This window comes from Pongo pygmaeus, chromosome 12, assembly GCF_028885625.2.
Source record: "Pongo pygmaeus isolate AG05252 chromosome 12, NHGRI_mPonPyg2-v2.0_pri, whole genome shotgun sequence".
NCBI lineage: Eukaryota > Metazoa > Chordata > Mammalia > Primates > Hominidae > Pongo > Pongo pygmaeus.
In genome coordinates, this window is record NC_072385.2 from 53138284 (window position 1) to 53153436 (window position 15153).

Genomic DNA, 15153 nt, shown 5'->3' on the forward strand with positions numbered 1-15153 from the left:
AACTTTGAGCTGGTTAATGCAGATTACATTTGTACCCTATCGAAGGTGTGAGTTAAGCACATATCATGAGATGACACTTGTGCTCTTCCCTTTGTCATGTTTGTCAGCCTTTAGGGCTCTGGGAATGAAAAATGACTGGACTTTGGAATAAAACAGACTTCAATATGAGCCCCAGTTCTACCGAACAACAGCTGTGTGATGCAGGGCAAATGACTCAACCCCTATTAATCTAGAGATGGCTTAAAAATTTGACTTTCAAGGTGTTGGGAGGTTTAGTATTAATATATGCAAAACAGTTTGCACATGCTGGGTACACAGTGAGTGTTCAGTAAGTGTCATTACTATCATCAGTATCATCACCATCAGTGTCATCCTCGTCATCATTATTTTTGGTACCAAGCATATCTATTACCAATGGAGTCCGTTTTGACTATACACAGTGAATCTCCTTTACAATGTTATTTGCAATGGAGTGAAATTCAGTCTATGGACCTCACTAGATGAATCATATAAACTAGTATATGTGACAGCAGTTTATAAGTTTTAAAGTTTGATGAAAACATAAGGTATCAAGGGAGGGGGGAAGATGGTAGTCTTTCTGATGTACCCAAAATAACCAAAAGATGCTTAAGTCATTTCTATCATTCTCTCTATTTCCATGCCTTCCCTGTCCTCTCCTTTTCTTTCTACTCAGTAAAATTTTCATGATGACACAATATCCATCTCAAGTTGTAAAGACAGCTATGAGGCTTTTCTTGATGCCCTCAGCTCACCATGGTCCTCCCTCTTACCATCAGAAGGTGTTAGAACAGTCATTGTCCTCCTTAGCAATCAACTCTGGACTGTTCACGATATCTCCTTTAATTGTTAATATCATTAATTTATTTATGTACCATGTCTATATATTTTGTGTCCTGTTATATACTATTTATGGTCAGGGGACAACTAATTTGTATCAGTTCAATTCAGTTAGTTTCTAAGGACTGAAGATGAATCACAAAGAAGAAAACATAGCCCTCCTCTCAAAGGGTTTACATACCAATACAATGGGTACAACATCCACATATATAATGACAACCAAAGGTGGAATAGGATGAATACTATAACACAGGTGTAGCAAAGTCTTCCAATGATACAGCAAAAGGAAAGGGTTTCCTCAATTCAGGGAATGTGTGAGAAGTTTTGTAGGGCTTGAAGAAGAAGGTGGACTATACACTGTGTCTAGTTAGGTGGGTGGGATTTGACATGCAGAATGGAAGAAAAGGGTCTCCCAAGAGCACAGTCCACGATGTGCAAGAGCATGGAGGCAGGCAAGTGAAACGGAAACACTGGCTAAGCGCACCAGCAAAATGCTCAACAGCATGTGATGATTCGATATTTTATAAGTAGCTACTTCATCACCAGGACAATCCAGAATCTAATTTTATTCCATTTCAATATGGAATATATCCTATCTATAACAGGATGAGTTAGTGAGAAAACAACTCACCACTCTTATATCCTTCCCCTACACTCATCATACAAAGAACAGAGTCCAGACTAGTGTTTCCTAAGGCCCTCTGAGGAGAATATCGTCTCACGGGAGGGCGGGGGGGAAAGAAGAAAGTACTTGAAGGAGGTTGCTGGACATGCAGACTCCACAGGGGAATGGGTACGGAGGGCTCCTTAGGAGGCTGGGTCATGGCCACCAGTGGGTCTATCCACAGAAGAGACTTCAATAACCAAACACGGCACAAAGTAGCAATTCTGCCTGCATTCAAGGGACCATGTGGACATAGACAATGAGCAGGTAAGTGGAAATCAGGTGGCCTGAAGATCAGAGCACCATTCCCGAGAGTTCTGGACCAATATTGGGCTGCCTGGACCACTGCATAATCAAAATGGGTTGGCATGGTAAGAAAATCCTTATGGAAATTGACAGTCAATTTCCCTGGTAAGAGGAAGCATCAAGTGGATTAGATGCAATTTTGAAAAGAAAAAATAAAAAGGCAAGTGAAATGTTTTTACCTTTGTTGTATAGGGAATTTTATACCCATTACAGTGACTATTATCATACAAGCCATGTCTGTCTAACAACATGTGAATAGCAGTGGCTGAAATGTTGCTGGTATTCTGTATCAATTCATATTTGAAGGCTCATCTGTCGGGACACCATTTAATTCTACATCAGACTTTGATTATCTGATGAACATCTCTGAAGGGACATTCATTTGCATTCCCACTGGGAGTCCTGGCTTCTCTGAGTTTTATCTATTTATCCAGTGGGCTCACTGGGACAAAATAAAGGAACATTTTGGGAATAATGACTTGGTCCCCAGACTATGACCCTTGTACAAAGACCAGAAGCAAGATGACCATTCACCTCTCCATGGATCCCCTGGAAGAAAAGAGAAATCACTCTGAGGTAAGAATGTCAAGACACCCAGGCTTGATCTTAAAGTGTTAGTTGACTGTCATCAGGGATGGACACATTTGAGTATAACACTGACTTTTATTAAGACATTAAAATAATCCAGTGAGAATGTGGGTAGTCCCGCTGAATGTATAATGCTTCTTGCTGCCACTGCTGCTGAAGAAAGAGGGCAGAATCTCTTCCTTAGAGAATGAACGAGAATGAAAATTCAATAAGAGAGATACCAGCGTGGTAGATGCTACTGGCAATCTACTCAATTGCCATTCCCCACCTTCTTCATCCATGATGGCAGTCTGCTGCCACGATAAAGGCTAAAAACATCATGGTCTGGTTTTGCCAGTTTCCATGAAGCCAGGTCATGGATGACCAGCTGGATGGACATCTACTTGGAAACCTCAGAGTAATATTTCACTTCCAGGAAAAAAAAAAAGAAAGTGATGTCTAGAAGAAAGAGCCCCTCCTTTTTGGCCTACAGAGAAACTTCCTGATTCTTGCAATGAACAAACACTAGGACTAAGTGAGACAGCAGAGCAGAAAGTGGAAAGAGACTCCACTGTGCTCCACAGTCTAGCTGGGGGGATCCACCTCTAGATCTATTGCCATGTGGAGTAATAAACAACTATTATTCAACCATTGGAAAGTGAATTATCTATCTATGCAACCATAATCATCTTAACCAACATGACAAAATTCTAGATGGAGTGGGATAGAGACAGCAATGTGTGGAAAGCTAAAAGGATGAAGCAAATGAATATCCAAGGAGAAAAGGAAAATGACATTTCCCTGGGGACAGGTTCGAATCCTGCCCTGCCTCTATTAGGAATCTGAGGAATCCTCAGAGATGATGCAAAAAGAAATGTGATTGAATGTCAGAGATCATGGGAGGGATGGCACTGATGGCTTCATAGTAGAGGAAAAAGTCAGCAATGAAGAGAAAACTGCATTGAACCACATTCAATGCTCTTCATTAAGAGCACTGAAGAGGAAACTGGTTTGAACCACTGTGTATCAGGATGGAGAGAGAAAAGGCCACCACTTCTGTCCTTTTTGGGCCCAGTCAAGGGAAGGAAAGGTTGGAAGAACTGCTCTGGATAGGGCTCAGAGCTGAAAACTACAACCAACATCTTGACAGTTGTTAATCTTACTCCTTTACTGACTACTTTAAAATTGATTGGCCTGGGAAAGTTGCGACTACTTCTGCATTTGGAGTAGAGTGTTATCTGGTGGTATTTTACCATCCAGAGTTAGGGCCCCTTATCCTCCAAAAAATTAGCTAGTAATTCCATTCAACTGTTAATTCACTATCCTCATCTTTTAAAACATGAAATCTTTATTAAGGCATTAAAATAATCCAGTGAGAACTTGGGTAGTCCGCTAAATGTATAATGCTTCTTGCTGCCACTGCTGCTGAAGAAAGAACGCAGAATCACTTCCACTTGGATTGCCATGAATGGGATCATTCTACTCACACTAATTGTTCACGGTCAAAGAAATTGAGATAATACAAGTCAAATACTTGGCATGATGCCTAGAAGAAACCATTCAATAATTATTAGTGGTCAGCCCCCTTTTCTTTCCCTCCTCCTTCTCCCTCTCCTCCTATCCCCTTTCTTTCTTATCTCTTCCTTTGCTTACCCTTCTTTTGTCCCCCCATCTTCTATTCTTCCACTCCCTGTATGTTCAGCATATGCAGTGGTTGGAGAACTGCCCTTCTTCCTGCATGACTAGCTGTCCTTCCAGCTCTAAGAGAGCACAAGGGCACTCTTTCTAGCTTCCCTCAGCTGCATTCGGGTGAACCAGAGGCATATCCAACCTGTTATCATCTATTGGAACTTATGAGACATCTTCCCATTGAAATAATGCCAGAAAAATGGGTAAGTCCCTAGCCTATCAAGCAATACTTACTGAAAACTTAAACACGTTCAGGTTCTATCTCTGAGGTTGCATTTATTAATATGAGGTTACTCCCTTTTTATGTAGGTCTCACACACCAATACTATCTCACTATTTGTCCTTTGATTATTTTTTGAATTTATATTTTAAATTGACATGTAATAATTATATAGAAAGGTATTTCAATACAAATATACAATTGGTAATGATCAAATCAGTGTAATTAGCATATCCATCACCTGAAACCAGCATTTCCTTAATATTATCAAATATCCAGGTAGTGTTCAAACATCTCTGATATTCTCTCCCTTCCCTGCACCCTGACCTTTAGTTTGTTTGAGTCAAAATCCAAACAGGGTTCATACTGTCATTGGTTGATAAGGTCTTTTAAGTGTCTCTCAATCACCACTCATCTCTTTTTCTCCCCTCTTGCAATTTATTTGATGATTAAAACTAGTTATTTGTCCTAAAGAATTACCTATATCCTCAATTTTATTGATTTACATGACTTTTTAAATGTCACCCTCAATCTCCAAAATTCTGCCTTCTTTAATTTAATTCTTATAAAATTGCTTCCCTTTTAAAGAAAAATTGCAACTTGTCATTCCTTGCTTATTACCTTGAGGATCCACTAGCCCATATTTTGCCTGATTTTGACCAATATCTTCTCATTTTAATATCCATTATTTACCTATTACTTCTTCCTGAAAAAAAAAACTTGAACCACCTGGAGTGCCCTTTAAATCAGGTTTTAAAATGGGTACTGGTCTACTCATCTAGAGAAGCTTGCTCAGCTCTAAGATTGCAAGACATAACTAGTAAGCAACAGGTGTTGTTTTGATTAACAATTGTGCCACATGACTACATTTTAAAAGTACATTTCTATTACTGATTAAACACATACATATTTACTATGAGATCATATATCTGAGATTTGCTTTAAAATAATAGGAGACAGGCAGCAGTGGTTTAGATGTAATAAGATTGCCCATGGTTGATATTGTTGCAGCTGGGTAATACCTATAGGAGAGCTCATTGTATTATTCTATCTACTTCTGTTTAAATTTGAAATTTTACACCATGAGAAGTAAATGTGAGTTGTACTATGTTACCAAAACTAAGTAATGAGACATTTCACTTGAGAGGCCTACATTGTCATATTTTTTGCCAAGGGCCATCAAAAAATCATGTCTAAGGAACAATGTACTCGCTTTTCTCATTCTACAAATCTGATTTGCCCAAGAAAAGTAAGTTTTAAACTTAAAAAAAAAAACAGCAAATAAATAACATTTAAATAACAGGGAAATGGTTTGAAGTGAATGAAAATATAACTCATGTAGAAGTGGTTCACAGGTTTTGGGATTTGCCTAAGCTGTCTTTCTTAAGACTCTAGTGTGGCAGAACCCATTGGCATTTCCCTGTGACTTATCACTAGCTGATAGAAGACTCCTAGAATGAAAGTGACAGCAAGATCCACTGGATCACTTCATAAGAAACAGTTGCTAGCATCATTATGAAGGCTGCACCTACATGCTTTTCCTACTACAATGCCAGATGAACATGCAGGTTCTATATTGCAAGGTGAAAATTAAAAAAAAAAACTTTCCAAAAACCTATTATCTTACAACTTTAGCATTACTTCTCTCTATTCCATTCAAATGTTGAAAAGATAAGAGAATTTAATGTGTTATATTACACTAACCATATATACTAGAGAATATTTTAAAAACTATATAGCCTTTATCAATAATAATTTTGTAATCATTTATTAGTATTATATTTAAGTAATTTCATTAATAGTAATTTTTAAACTATAATCAACTATACAACTGCAAAATTCATAGTGTTGATTTGTTTCAATATATCTTTTCTGAAGTTGCATGAATTTGACACCACATATGCAAGTTTGCTCAGTCAGTCCAGCTGAAGATAATGAAGGGAAAAAAAGTAAGAACCAGGGGCCCTAAATAGAGAGGGAATAAAGACAGATGCACAGTGAAAGGAGGTGCTTTTGTATGAAGGCTTGGAGGACATAAGGAGAAATTGCCCTTTGACTATACCCACAGACACTAATGTACACTCTTTAGAAAATAACTTCTTAAAAGCATTTAATGACCTGTTTCAGTGATTAAATCCCTTATTCTCAAGTTCTCCCCCTTTAAAGCTAACTTGTGCATCCCAGATTAAACCCTCAGAAGCTGACCTTTTTATGAGCTCTAAGGACTTCACCTCCAGAAGTGAGTCACTTCTGCATGCCACAGGCTGAACAGACTTAGTCTTTAAATTTCCAATGAGCTCATAACCCCGTCCTGAGCCTTGACAATGCACCACCCTAACAACACAGATCCTGAGCAAGTATCCAGGGACATTTCTGAATATAATTTGTGTGTAATTAATCTCTTGTCACCCTGGGGATCTCAAATCCCTTCAGATCAATGAAACCAAGAGGCAGCATTTTAGCTAATAGCCAACAGCATTTTATGGCTCTCTTGAGAAGGCAGAGAGAAATGATGGCGTTTCCCTGCAGCATTTCAAAAATAAACCAAGGGGGAAAATCAACTCACCAAAGGAAATAATATTTTGTGTTCACTGAATGCCTTTCAGAAATACTCTCTCCCTTATTGGCAGGAGTATATTCTAAGACCCCCAGTAGATGTCCGAAACAATAGTGTCAAACCCTATATGCACCATGTTTTTTTTTTCCTATACAATAACAGGCAGGGAGCATATACAATGTGGATATGCTGGGCAAAAGGGTAATTTATGTCTCAGACAGGACTGAGCAGGACAGTGCAAGATTCCATCATGTTCCTCAGAATAGCATACAATTTAAAACTTATGAGTTGTTTATTTCTGGAATTTTCCATGTAACATTTTTGGACCACCCTTGACTGTGGGTAACAGAAACTGCAGAAAGCAAAGCCTTGGATAAGGGTGGATGATTATCTGAGAGTCCTTTGCAAATCTATATCAGGAGGTAAAAAATAAAAGGTGTGTAAGATCAGCACAAGATTATACAAGGTCCAAGGTTAGCCATCCCACCCACAAGCTGAGTGCCACTGGGCTGAAATATTTGATTGAAATGTACCATTCTCTAAAGGGCTTAAATCAAGGGTAGGTGCCTATGTTTTTGTTGTATTACCTACCTAAGGCTCCAGAATTTAAGCGGATATGTATAGACCCACTTATGGGTTGATGTCCTCAGGGAAGTGGGTCAACAGTCAGCAGAAGGCAGCAGTTGGCAAAACTTGAAACTGGAAGCAAAAACCTGGGTACATCCCCAGTGCTGTCTCCAACACAGGTGGGTACCTCTGAGCAATGAGAATCTTCTGGTATTCCTCAAATCCTGGAGTATGTGCTGGTGCCAATAATAATAATTCATTATTTGTTTTGTACTTTACAAAGTGCTGCAACCAGCACACAAGATCCTATTTGATCAGCTCAGCAAAGGGGTAAAGGGACAAAAGGAAAACAAATATTACTTGAAGTCATACAAGGACAGAGGCCCTGACCTTAGCATGTATTGAGCTTTATGTCATTTACTTCTTACAACAGCACTGTTAGGTGAATATTGTTGAACTGAAGAGAAAACTGAAACTCACAGAGGGTGAGTAAATGCACAACATCCCATAGCTAATGCTGTTCTTCCTATTCCAAATTTAACCGATATTGTCATTTTAGAAGAGGTATAAATACAAAAAAAAAAAAAGCCTGATTCCTACCTTAGGGTGAGACAATCACCTATTTTTATCAGGGAAATCTCCCAGGAGTCCAGGCCATGACACAGAAATCTCCATGCATTGACCATTGTCTCTCACTTGGGCAAGGAACATTTCAAGGCTCTCTATGTAACACCATGCAGGGATCATGAAAAGTCCTCTGCCACAGAAATTGACTCTATTGATAAAATCTTTTTTGTGGTCAGTGTTTCATTCTGCCCATTGGTGGGTGCCATCAAAGCAATAAGCTGAGAGCTGAAGAGCCAGGACAGAAAATGAGTAAGCTTTAAAAGGGAAAAAAATAAATAGTGTAATATTGTATAATTGTACAATATCACAATTGTAAGACGCCTTTGAAATCAACAAAACTAATGCCCTCGTTAAACAGATGTTAAAGAAAAATGGTTTTTCTATGATCACTTGGAAAATCGTAGTGGCAGCACTAGACACTGTGTCCAAGCCAGTACCAATCCTGGAGAAGACACTCAACATGTCTTTGCACCATGAAGGAACAAATGAAAGAAATATAACTCTCTAGAACTAGTCTAGTGGCCCTTCTCTCCATTATATCACCAGAACCTGGAGTGCTGGAAAGGTGGGCTGGCCAGAGCTGCAGGCCCTCCTTCAGTTCTCTTGCCCAGATGGCATGAGGCTATCAAGGTCTCTTGCCTCAGGAATGTTTCTCCAGGCTGGCCCTCCTAGTTTCCCTTCATTATTCTATCTTCTTCATTTCTTCACTTCTCTCTCTCTCTCTGTTTCACACACACACACACACACACACACACACACGTAAAAGTCATTAATGTACCAGGGAACAAAACCAAATTCAGTCTCCAATAGAATAATCCATTCTCCACTGGCAATTTTTTTTTAAGAGACAGAGACTCACTTTGTCGCCCAGGCTAGAGTGCAGTGGTACAATGGCTCACTGCAGCCTTAACCCTCTGGGTTCAAGTGATCCTCCTGCCTCAGCTTTCCAAGTAGCTAGAACCACAGGTGTGCCCAACTGATGTACATATTTTTTAATTTTTAGTAGAGATGGGGTCTCACTATACTACTCAGGCTAGTCATGAAAACTAGCACCTTTAAAATACTATTTTAGAAAGAGAATTTTAGTCCGAGGCAGACTGCCAGATGAGCCACGCCATTCTTCCTCTCTCCTTTAATCCATGACCTTTGGAGTTGCTGCCCCACAGCAACTCTAGACTTTCTTTCACCAATAGGATGGTAGTAAGTATGACACAAATGGGTACTTGGAAAACACTTGTGCAGCAGGATATGCCCTCCGGCTGCTCCTGGGAATCCTGGCCCCCCACCACGTGAACAAGCACAGGCTGACTGGATGATGACAAGAACACCTGTCTGGAATCACAGATGCAGCCAATCAACCACCAGACCATGGGTGAGAACTTCAACCACCAGTAGGTGGAAAACACATGAAAGATCCCACCCAAGATCAGCAGAACTCTCCAGCTGAGCCTAGCTCAAGTTGCCAGCACCCAGAATCATGAGTTATTTTAATTTTAAGATATTAAAGTTTGGGAGCTTTTTGTTGTTTTATTATTTTTTATAGCTAAAGCTAATAGACATGGTCCCTTAATAATACATCATATACATCAAATATTTACCATATTTGTGGTGCTATCTTAAGTGCTTTGCCTACATTACTTCATAGTATTTTTACCATACTCTATGAGGGAATTATTAATATCCCTACTTCATAGAAGAGGAAACTGAGGTTCAAAGTGGTTAATTAATGTATACACCTGGACAATGGCAGGTGTCAAACCACAATCTGATGTCACAAAACACACTTTTAACCACTACCCAATCTGGAAAGACAAAATCAATGAATGGGGAACTCAGAACCACATGGACTCAAGGATGGGGGCAAGAATTAGATTGGCTTAACCCAGGGAAAGTAGACACTCAGAGGTCATGAAATAAACTGTCACTCTTCTAGTAACTGTTTCATGAAGGGCAGAACAGGGCTCTGAGGAGAAATTACCAGAAGGTTGACTTGGTTGATGACAAAGAAGAACCTTCTAGCAGAAGGAGCGATGAAGAATAGAACAGGTCTAATCAAGGGAAAAAAATATTTGGTAATAGGGAAAAAAAAATTCCCTATAACCAAATATTCAAGCAAGGAAATATAAACCATCCACGAATACCATAAACTTATTCCTGTCTCACATTTTCTCATTTTGATCCTCTCACCAAGAAGGTCCCTATTTTCTCCTTTTAGGATCTGGTTTCTACACATGCTTCAAGGTTTGGTTGAAGTCCATTTTTTTTTTTTTTTTTTTTTTCCAGAAATCCTTCCCCGAGTCTCTCCTTCCCCACTGAGCTCTTTTTCCCTGAACTTGTACTGACAATGTTCACTCCCTGGACCTCTCAATTCATGGTGGGATTCATAGGTAGCTTCAGGATGGTGGCCAGTCATAGAAAGAGCAATCATGCAATCAGAGGATTAAAACTTTGGGCCAGCCCAACCTTCAGGAAGGGAAGAGGGACTAGAGATTAGGACTTAATCAATCCTGCCTATGTAATGAGACCTCAGTAAAAACTCTGAACTCAAGGCTCTGTGGAGCTTCCTGACTGACAAACACATTGATCTGCTGAAAGAGTGATGTGGCCAGATTCCACAGTGAGAATACAGAGAAGCTTTGCACCCGCATCCCTCCTTGACCTTGTCCTACACAGTTTCCCCATTTGGTTGTTCCTGAGGTATATCTTTTATAGGGAATCTATAATCTTAAATTTAGCTTTTTCTGTGAATTCTGTGAATTGTTCTAGTAAGTTTTTGAACCAAAGAAGTTGTCAGAACCTCCAAATTTTTATTCAGTTTGTCAGAAGTTTGGGTGACCCTGAGACCTACAATGGTCCCCTCTAGAGAGGTGTCTAAAGTAGCAATAGTCTTGTAAAGGACTTTGTCTTCAACCTGTGGGTTTGGATATTTGTCCCCTCTAAATCTCATGTTGAAATTTGATCCCCAATTTTGGAGGCTGGGCCTAGTTGGGGGTGTTTGGGTCATGGGGGTGAATCCCTTATGAATGGGTTGGTACCATTCTCATGGAATTCAGTGAGTTCTCATTCTTAGTTCCTGTGAGATCTGGTTGTTAAAAAGAGTCTGGCACATCCCTCCTCCTCCTCCTCTTCCTCCTCCTCCTCCTCTCTTTCTCTCATTTCCTTCCCTTTGCCATGTGATGCCTTCTCTCCTTCATCTTCTGCTATTAGTGAAAGTACCTTGAAGCCTACATCAGAAGCAAGTGCTGGCACCATGCTTCTTATAGAGTCTGCAGAATCATAAGCCAAATAAACCTCTTTTCTTTATATATTCCCCAGCCTCAGGTATTTCCTTTATAGCAACACAAATGGACAAAGACACTCTAGGTACTGTCAGAACTGGGTTACAGTCCATACTATTGAGGTAGAGATGAAGCAGCTTGGAATTTGTATCCAGCTGGGCAGAAATGCAAGTGGCTTGAGGACAAACACCTAAAACTTATGTCTGGCATCTGAAGTGGGGACACTCTAGTGAAAGACTTTGCTTTTATTCTGTGGGGTGTGTGCTAACTTTAGGTAGTTAGTTTCAGAACTACTCAATAGTTCTGAATTGTGGAATACCCAGTTCATATGGAATGACCGATATCAGAATCTAAAACCAAATAATCAAGCATTTATTGAATATCAGACTATCTCTTCCTGTATCAGAAAAATAATTCCAACAAGTTATATTAAATATATATGCACTTAGAGTAGCTTTCTTTAAATTCCCAACATTAATTGCCTAAATTATTTCCCTCCATTATAAAGTTGGTATTTAGCATCCCAAAGGATGTCATTGATGGGAATAAAAAAATCTCCTAATGAAATTCGCAACAAGGAAAATATTATGACATATAACTTAAAGTATCAGTTATTAATTTTAAAAAAGAGAGAAAATAATATGTCATTACTTAAGTAAATTCTGATATTTTTACAACATGCCATAATATATACCATGCATTTTCTTTAAGCAATTAGTTTTGCTTGAGTGCTAAACTACAATTTAGATTTTTTTCCCCTTTGGAAGTTTACACATATTTATTCTCTCTCTTTCTCTCTTTCTCTCTCTCCCTGAAAAATTCTTGTTAAGAGTGACAGAATAATATTCTCTGTAATTTCCTGAGATAATGTTACTGGGGTAAATGAAGTGTCAGGTTCCACACTAATTCATCACTTATTAATTAACAATATCAACAATTCCTTTTTCATTACTGATAACACGTTTTGCTGACTACCAGAAGGATTCTTTATTACAAAACTTATCTCAAAGGCTCTTTCCTGTTATCTACTGCAATAATAAAAAAATCATCATTCAATCATCATTTTAATGACTGATCATTTTTCCTCTCACTAAAATTAAATCATAAAAGCCATTTAATTAAATCAAATGGTAATTGAATGACTTTAATCATGCAAAGAATTAAAATGAAGAATGCTTTTTCTCAAAGCCTGACAACATGTAATGACATGGTTTGACCAATATGGGAGATCCTGAGAGTAAGCAGGTTGATGATTGTCTTGCCTTTTGGTATGATCAACAAAAGAGCTACTGTTAGACATTTTGCTCTCTCTAGTTTTGGAACAGGGTTCAACTAACACACCTTCATGTGACCAAGAGGTCATGGGGGTTTGACTTAAGGGAGGTTATTATGAAGAACAAAGAAAAACAAAACCAATATCTCCAGAGAACTATATGTAAAGGAGCAATAATAAATTTCTCTGAATTTTCCAAACTAAATTATCTAATGTGACTTAATAATCATCTAATTATTACATACCTTCTATATGCTATAACTGATGGTAGAGATACATAAATGCTCTATCTTCTGAGGGTGACAGATATGTCAACAAATCATTATAGTATGATAAGGTCAGTTGCAACAAAGGTATGTGCAAGGCATTATGAAATCCTAGAAGAGGGACCAGTAAATGCCTTCAAGAGAAATGAAGAAAATTCTCCAAAGAGCTGACATGTGAGTTGAGTTTTGAGAGCTGGGAACTTCTCCAGGCAATAGAGGTGATTCTAGAGAGTGGGAAAAAACAAGAACAATATGAAAATGCGCAGAAGCTCAGTGTAGCTAGCCTGTAGAAAGGACAGAAGGAAAACAAGGATGGGAAAACAGGGGGAGGTGGAGTTTCTCCCCAGTAGGGAAAGATGCTAATTGAGAAGCTAGACAATAATATGGCTTGATTAGTTCTTTAGGAAGATATTTCTGGAAGCAATGTTATAAGGGTCTTCGAATTGAGACTACAGCATAGAGCAGAAGAATAGAAGCAGAAAAGAGTGGCAGAAAGATCAGTTGTCATAATACACTGTGTATATGATCCCCACAGCCCAGAGCAAACTGGGCTTTTAATTATCTTAATGTCTTCCCAGATCCTGGGAATAATGTGGGAGCTCCAGCATGAAGACTATTGCTATGTGGAGTATTACTTTTGTAGCAAAATGATAAACAAATACTTCTAGAGTCTGATTTTGCAAAAGGACAGTCTCTGGCTGAATTATAAAGCATCCCCAAAGGCCTCATAATGACCTGCCTATCCAACTGTCCCCCTGCTGTCTTGGCCTTTTTCGTCTCCTGCTACCACACTCTGAATATTCTGTAAAATGTGACACTGCCATTACAGCTACCCTGTCCTATGTCCATTCTTTTAAGACTGCTATTTCCAAATAAGTGTCTAACTCCAAAAGCAATTTGTTTAAAAACTGTTACTGATATATTCATTCAACAAATATTTATGGAGCACTTTCCATGTGCCAGGCACTAAGCACTGGGATACAGTAATAACCAGAATCAGCAAGAGCCACAACACATCTGGCATCTCCACAGAGCTTTCATTCTAGTGGGAGAGAAACGCAATAACAAGATAAACAGGGAAAAGGTAGAGTGTTGACAAAGACATGCCAGGCAGAAAAAAGGTAGCATAAGAAAGAGGGAGTAGAGGAGGGCTGCAATTGCTGAGATTGAGACATCTGAACGGAACTTTCAAGGAACCAAACAAGCAAAGCAAACAGATACCTGCTGCAAGCAGAGGAGACTATTGCAAAGCTCCTGAGGCAGGAGTGTGTCTGTGATACAGTGAGAGATCTGCAAGGGGGCCAGTGTGGCAGGAGAAGGGTGATGGGGAGGCACTGCAGGAGATAAACTCAGAGAAGCAGAATGGAGGGGAGTGGAGCTGGCCTTACAGGTCATTGTTAGGGCTTGACCTGAGTGAAAAGGCAGTCATTTAAGGGCTTTAAGTGACATCTCAGATTTAGATTTAAACATGATCAATCAAGATGCTGTGTAGGGAGTAAACTGAAAGGGCAATGGGGAAAATGGAGAGAGACTGAGGCTACTACGATACTTCAGGTGAGAAATGATGGTGTCCTGGACCAGCTTGTTAGCAAAGGATGTGGTAGGAAATGGACAGATTCAGCTTATATTTTGAAGGTAGAACTGACAACACTTATTGCTGGATTGGATTTGGAATGTAAGAAGAATCGATTCCATGATTTTTGGCTTGAGTAACCAAAAGGGTGAAGTTGTCAGGTTTCAACCTTCTTCTCCCCTCTCTACCCACTCCAAGATTTATGGTTAAAAATTTTAAAAATAATAAAATAAAACAGTGACTGCATTTTGATCCTACTGCTTTCCTCCTTCCTGCTCTCCTTCTGCCAGGCATGTAAGTACAGGGAACAAATGCCACCTATATGTTCTAAATTTAGGTACGACAGAAAGGCTTTCCCAACAGAAGAATCTTTATAAACCACCTTTCACACACGCCCAAAGTTCTACCAACAGAGATTCATTTGGGGGATCAAAGAAGAGTTTGGTCTTTCAGATTTTCTAATCAAAATTATGCCTTCAGAAAGATAAACTTTGACCCTACTTTTTCAAGCAGATATCTTGGCAAAATAGTTGTCTCGCAGCTTGGGTTGCTAGATTTAATAAACACAAATACAGAATGACCAGTTTCAGATAAAAGATAAATTATTTTTAGCATAAGTAGGTCTCAAATATTGCATGGGACATACTTATACTAAAATACAATAGTTAAACAACTATCTGAAATTAAAATTTAACTAGGTGTCCTGTA

The 15153-nt window shown here is 39.0% G+C and overlaps 1 protein-coding gene across 12 annotated transcripts in view; it reads right to left on the bottom strand.

Annotated features, from left to right (window-relative positions):
• Positions 1 to 15153, bottom strand: part of CTNNA2 (catenin alpha 2) — a 1147855-nt gene that overhangs the window by 359503 nt on the left and 773199 nt on the right. The window lies entirely within an intron of this gene.